Raw genomic sequence first — 7573 nt, 5'->3', positions numbered from 1 at the left:
ATCTTGATAACAATAAGTCTATTTTTGCAGCAAGCATATCCACCTCCTTGACGGAATGCATGCCTTTTTGTTGCTTGCGCTCCTCCCCCAGCTTTGGTTGGCCACCATCTTTTCAATGAGGTCCTTAGCTCCATCGACAGTCAGGGAGAGCAATGCTCCTCTAGCAGCGGCATCTACATGCCCCTTTGACATGGGAGTGAGCCCCTCATAAAAGTTCTAGAGCATGAGCCAGTCCTCCATTCCATGATGTGGGTAGGCTTTGATATAATCTTGTAGCCTCTCCCACGCCTCGGGGATGGATTCCATGTGATTTTGCTGGAAGTTTGAAATTTTTCCCCTTAGGGCATTGGTTTTGCCCATGGGGAAAAATTTCGCAAGGAATGTCGCCAAACATTTGTCCCACATGTTCACAGCTTCTTTCACCTTATAAAACCATAGTTTTGCCTTCCCCGCAAGGGAGAAGGGAAACAAATAGAGCCTGATGCTAGCTTGTGCGACTTCTTTGATGACAATGGTGCCGCACAGCTCCAGGAAGTGTTGCAAGTGAGCACCTGCGTCCTTACTTGGCAAACAACAAAATTGGTTTACTTGTACCATCGTGATAAGGCCAGTTCGAAGTTCAAAGTTTCTAGTGCTCGTGTTGACAATGGGCCTAGCAGAGGTGGAGTAGTCATGGAGTGACTTGGCCATTTTGGTAGTAGCGGATGGTATGAGGGTGACTGGTTGACTTGCTAGTGGAGTGACAGAGGAAGAAGCGGTATAGGACCTATTCTTCCTTAGGAGCTATAACAGGACTGTACAATTTATAAGAGCATAAGTACAATAGCAATCATTGAAGTGATCGAACTGTCATACTTGAACCCATATAAACCCGATAGTCCGATGAAATCATGAAGGATCTCAAACAAACCAACATACAAACCAAGATCGTACATGATTCAACACAACCAGTTACATGTTACAATAGGTTCACAAATAGTTCTCATACATCGGAGTTTCAACGAAGTTATTACAACTCAATTTAAAAGTAGCGGAAGCAACATAGTTTTGAAACAACATCACCATAGTTCAAATACATAGCTACTTTAGGATCATCTCCAACAAAAGCACATAAGTGAGATGATATAGAATGACTATGCCCTTGGTCTTACTCTCCATCCACATGACTTATGCAATGCTTGCAGTATCCATGGTACATCATGTCATCTACAACAAATGGGAATAAACCCTGAGTACAAGAATGTACTCAGCTAGACTTACCCGTCATAAACCAAAATAATAAGACATCAAGGTGTATGCATGGCTTTAAAAGGCAGAGTTAGCTAAACAACATTTTGCATAAAAGCTTAAGTAATATAACTTGGAGATTTAGTACCTCTAGCATCAATTTGAATACCTATTCAATTAAGCATCTCTAGATTAGCACATGTACTAGAGCAATCACTTGATTAAGCTAACAAGCATTAATAACCATATCCAGTACAAGAATAATTTGAGCATCATCATAACCATCAAGTTTCCATTAAGTTAATCTTTGTTGCCGCTGCTTAGTCAAGTTCTCACTATCTAGGAGAGACGGCAATTCGAATCGATTCCTACCTAGCTGGAGAATTTATTCCTAACACAAACTGAAGCACACCCAATGAAGGTAGCCTCAGGTCACCTTTGTTACAATTTAGGACTAACTTAGGGGTCCAATCAGCGCCGCACCCTCAGAGATTCTACCAATCTGCCAGGAAGATCGATTCTCAGTCCCGCCCTTGGGCTCATGCCATTGGCTCTCCACACATCCTTACCGCCTCTAGTGTGCGCACTTTCACTTATCGGAGCCCGAACTGAATTGAGCTACTTGGCTTCGTGGTTGTATCATCAGATCTGGCCAGCTAAGTGCTAGGCATGCATTCAATATGACATGAGGACGCACAGCAAATCGGTCCTTAATCGACACAAACGGGGATAAATAGGCACCCAAGACCTCCATCTATTGTTGCTTCTTTATCATGGTCCCGCCCAGTCTCCTTTATTCATTGACACATGGTTATATTCCACGCTAGCACATATAGCCAATCGTGATTAGTTATCAGCCTATATCATGCAGGTGATAGGTAATCACCCGACTTCTACCGACTAAGCATGGCTAAGCATATATTCGATCCTAAACATACATAGGATTCAAGATATGTAAATCTAGACAAGGAAGATATATGCAGCAAGTGGTTCTAATCAACTCCTAGTACTTAATGCATCAACATAAAAGGACTCAAGTTGATAGTTCAAAAACATAGGAGGCTTAGAATGATCTAGGGCTTGCCTTTCACAAAGGTTGAGGGCTGGTGATCTAGGCACTTGGGCAACTATTCACTATTGGGCTTGCCTTCTCTTGGGACCTCCTATTGCTACACTTCCTGATGCTCTTCCTAGAGATCGGCCTCCTACTCCAACGGTGATTTCTTCTGTCGCACCTATTGCATGCATATGCAAAAGTGAGAATCATGAATGCATAAGAAGGGTCACGGATGACATGTCATGATAATGCGCATGGTAATTGATGACTATCATATTAGGTCATCAGGATGATAGAAGGTTAAATTCTTATTTACTGAGTAGGTGCATATCTCTTCTCTAGAAATTTCAAGAATCCACACTAAGTCCATTTCTAAACCACAACACAGCAGTTATAAGTTTAGATCATAACTAGAGTTCTACTCATCCAAATCCTATGATCCTAGACTTTATGGAAATATTATAAAATTTCCTACAACTTTCATTTAATCATCAAAAGCTGATTCAACTACTATCCTAGCCAAAACAGGTAAACTTCCTAGTTCTATCTAGAAATTCTAGAGAGTAAGCATTTCGGGAGACCAAATTCTAACAACCATAACTGCCAAACTATTTGTCCTATTGCCCTGAAATTTTTACACAAGATAGATAAATAAATTCCCTACAACTTTGTTATTAACCATTTTTACATCAAACTCAATTTTGCCCATGTAAAACAAATAGCAACAGAATCTATCCAAAACAACTTCCATAATTAAATTTTTTAGCCATAATATTTTACTGCATACAAGAAATCAAAATTGGGCACAACCAAAGATACCAACAGTTCATAGGCATAATACAGACTCTAGAAAATATGGTGGTCAAGCCTAAATAATTTATTTAAATGCCTTTATTAATTCATTTGGACACTAAGGTGAAATAAAGAAAATATATCAAAATTGAACAATAAATTCTTAGAAAATTACAGTGGTTCATATATGATCCCAATAGGCTACTGTAAAAATTTCATGCCAAATATACAAGTACAACACCCTCTACATAAATGACAAGTTATAAGAGCTGATTTTAGTGAAAATAGTTATCCCTATTGAAAAGTGTCAAACACAGATTTCATATTTTTCTTAGCTTCCCTAAAACCCATTAACACTGTACAAAATTTTGCATGGCAATATGTTACTTATTTTTATCCTTATGAATTTCCTCAAAATCAAGTTTACTACAAGTTCAACATTTTTCCTAACTAGAATCACAATTTTATCACTTTCCTAGCTCAAGTTATGCATTTTACAAGATTGCAAATAATTTAAAAAGAACTTATCTAGCTCTATTTAATTCTCCTATAAAAACATCCCAAATAGTAGGTTTTATATTTTTATCAAATACTACACTTCATGATGAATCCAAAAAAATTTGGTTCACCCCATTTGGACATCTACACTCTACTTATGAATTTTTGAAACAAACATTCAAATATGTGAAAACAAATAAGAAATCCAAGACACATAGTGACTGACAGATGGGGTCCGCTGGTCAGTAGGACCCACGCGTTAATGATACAGAGTAGAGGAGGTGCTACAGCCACCCATATCTCACCGGCGGCGAGATCACTAGCGACGATGGTGACACCAATGTGTTCCCCACATCGAGCCGTGTCAGTTGGTGGTGAAGACGTGACCTAGGGTTCACTGGAGATAGCTCGGCGGCGGTAATGGCAGACGACAGAGGTAGCGCCGCGGCATGCCGGCGTTCTCTGGCCATCATGGGCTCCAGTGAGGAGCGCTATGACTTCGTGGAATCCTAATGAAGCTATCTAGGGTGGTTAGGGTTCCGATGAGGTGACGGTGAGCTTCGACTACGTGCATGCCGCAGTGGCGGTGAAGAGAGCACGGTGGTGCTCTCGCTGTTCCGGCTAGATGACCGTGCAGTAGCATCTAACCTAGTTCCTACCTAAGCATAAGGACCATAAAGCGGCTATCGACCGAAGAAGAGGAGGACAGGAGGCGCGGTGGAATGGCGTGGCCATGGTGACAACAAAGCGTGCGGCGGTGCTCCGACAAGATCGTGGCGATGGCAATGCGAAATGTGCCCTTACCCTAGCTTGGCAAGCGGGGCTATCAGGTCGGGGTAGAAGAGGTGACGATGGTGGAGCTACTAGCGAGTTGGATTAGGTAGTGGTGCAACGACGGCGGTGAGCGGGCATGGCGGAGCATGGTGGTGGCAATGGCGAGCACGGCGTTCTACTTCGGCAAGGCAGAGCAAGAGGGAGGAAATGCGAGCGGGTGGGTGGAGTGATCAGTAGGGGCATGGCGCCTTTGGCAAGCTTTGACCAGACCAGCTAGGCCATCGCTAGTGTGCGGCCACCACATGGTGGCCACGGCCTATGGCCGGTCAGCCATTGACGCACGCATGGACGCGGCCATCAGAGCCGATGACATCGCTTGACAACGTGACTTTGCGATTGTCTAACTCCAAATCCGTGGCAATTCAGTGAAAACTGTAATAATCAAAGTTGTAGAGATACATAGGATCTACAATTTTGCTTAAATGAGTTCAGTCTAGATCGGCCTAGTTTACAAACTATAGTCCATCAAACACAGGTACATTAAAACTGTAAACCACTTCCAAACTAAGAAAATTTTCAAACTCAAAAATAGTAATTCTATTGCTACTTGTGAGTTGTTTTTGAGCATGCTATGCACTGAATTAGGTCTTGACCCAAAAAAAAGTTGTTACTCTTGTCAAGTACTACAACTTTGCTTAAGGGTGCATTGCCATGCAAACACTCTATACTATAGTTCAACTTAGGTCAAACATAAAACTTGAAAATGGTAACTTACACTATAACCATGACTTAGAGGCCAAATTGGTCCAGGTCATGAATACCAAAGTTGTTCCATGTGACATTACAAACATGTTTAAGGTACCCCTAAGGTCCCAAAAGTAGTTTATACATTGGTCACATGTAAACCCTAGCATATGTAAAATATTTAGTGACAAACACATGTGATATAAGCAATCATAGAGATAAAATGTGAGATGCTCATGCTAATGATCAATGATGTTTGTGCTCGTGCAATGCCAATGCCAAATGCATGCTTAACACCAGGGTGTTACAGCCCATCCCTCTTATAAAAATCTCATCCTAGGATTGGAAAGACCTACTAGTCCTTATAGAAAGTGGGGTAGGCATCACGCAGAAAATCGTCCCTTTCCCACGTTGCATCTTGCTCACTATGGTTGTTCCACCTTACTTCTAGTCACTCTCTCCATTTCTTCTATCACCCAGATAGGTTTTTCTTCATACGTCAAATTAGATTGGATCTTGACATTAGTGGGTTTAATGGCTTCTTTGGGCACACGAAGACATTTCTTCAATTGAGAGACATGGAAAACATTGAAGATGGCGCTCATCTCTGGTGGTAGTTGAAGTCTATAAGCTTCTGGTCCACATTGCTCAATAATTTTGTATGGGCCCATGTACTAGGGCGCTAGCTTTCGCTTCACACCAAATCACTGTACCTTTTCATTGGTGATACTTTCAAGTACACGTAATTACCAACTTCAAATACAACAGGACTCCTTCTCTTATCTACATAACTTTTTTGTCTTGATTGAGTAGCTTCTATATGTTGCTAAATGATCTGAACTTGCCCTTCGGCTTCTTTGACAAAGTCAATACCATAATACCTTCTTTCACCTAGCTCAACCCAATTCAGAGGAGTTCTACACTTGTAGCCATATAAAGCTTCAAAAGGGGCCATCTTGATGCTTTCCTAATAGCCATTGTTATAGGAGAACTCAGCCAAAGGTAGCCATTTCTCCCATGAACCTTTTGAAGATATTACACAGGCTCTTAACATGTCTTCAAGAATTTGATTCACTCGCTCTATTTGCCAAGCAGTTTGAGGGTGATAAGCAGAACTTCGGATCAATTTGGTACCCAACTGATTATGCAAATGTTCCCAAAAATGATTTACAAACTGTGAACCTCTATCAGACATAATGGTTCTTGGTATCCCATGTAAATGCACTATGTGGGTGATTTACAGCTTTGCATATTGATGTCGGTGGTAAACTATCTGAACTGGAATGAAATGTGTAGACTTCATTAGATGGTACACAATTACCTAGATGGAATCATTACCCTTTCTAAGTGGTTCGAAGACCAATAGTGAAATCCATGGTGATTTCTTCCCATTTCCAACCTAGAACAGGTAGTGGTTGGAGTAGCCCTACTGGCTTCAAATGAACGGCTTTGACTTGGTAGCAAGTATCACATCTAGCCACATATGTAGCAATTTCTTTCTTCATCTTTGTCCACCAAAACCAGATCTTCGAATCATAGTACATCTTGCTGCTACTAGGATGGATGGACAATTTAGAAGAGTGTGCTTCATCTAAGATTTGGTTTCTAAGTTCTCTATCTTTAGGTACAACAAGACTATCCTTAAACCTGAGTACACCTCTCTCATCTAATCTGAAATGTTTAGTCTCTTTTTCTTCCATCTTTCTCTTGATATGAAATATACCCATGTCGGTCTTTTGGAGTTCCATGACCTTAGCTTCAAGAGAGCAACTTATAGTGAGATTATGTAAAACTACATGATGCAGTAGGTTGAAGCCATCTTCCAGTAATGGTTTGCTATGATACTTCTGGCTCAAAGCATCTGCAACTACATTTTCCTTGCATGGATGATAATGCACCTCTAGGTTGTAATCCTTGATTAGCTCTAACCATCTTCTTTGTCTCATGTTCAACTCAGGTTGCATGAAGATCTACTTGAAGCTCTTGTGATCTGTGTAAATGTGACACACATTGCCAAGCAAATAGTGCCTCCAAATCTTCAAAGCATGAATAACCATGGCTAGCTCTAAATCATGAGTTGGGTAATTAACCTCATGTTTCCTCAATTGACGCGAGGCATAGGCAATGACTTGGCCCTCTTGCATGAGCACACACCCCAAACCAGTACCAAATGCGTCACAAAACACATCAAATGGGTTTTCTATGTCAAGCTGTGCTAAAACCAGGGCGGTGGTCAACAAAGTCTATAAAGTGTGAAAAGCAGCTTCACACTCCAAAGTCCACACAAATTTCTCATCTTTCTGAAGTAATCTAGTCATGAGCTTGACTATCTTAGAGAAGTCTAGAATGAAACAACGGTAATAACCTGCTAATCCAAGGAAACTCCAAACTTCATGAACTGAAGTCGGGGCCTTCCAATCCATAACTTCTTGCACTTTGCCTGGATCTACTGAGATTCCATCTTCAGATAACACATGACCA

The 7573-nt window shown here is 41.1% G+C and overlaps 1 non-coding gene across 1 annotated transcript; it reads left to right on the top strand.

Annotated features, from left to right (window-relative positions):
• The first annotated feature begins 238 nt into the window (after positions 1-238).
• On the top strand, positions 239-345 carry LOC136502349 (small nucleolar RNA R71). Its single transcript, XR_010770509.1, has one exon. It is a non-coding gene; the product is annotated as a small nucleolar RNA R71 (small nucleolar RNA).
• The last annotated feature ends 7228 nt before the right edge of the window (positions 346-7573 follow it).

This window comes from Miscanthus floridulus, chromosome 13 (assembly GCF_019320115.1).
Source record: "Miscanthus floridulus cultivar M001 chromosome 13, ASM1932011v1, whole genome shotgun sequence".
NCBI lineage: Eukaryota > Viridiplantae > Streptophyta > Magnoliopsida > Poales > Poaceae > Miscanthus > Miscanthus floridulus.
This window is presented reverse-complemented; position numbering and strand designations above follow the sequence as displayed.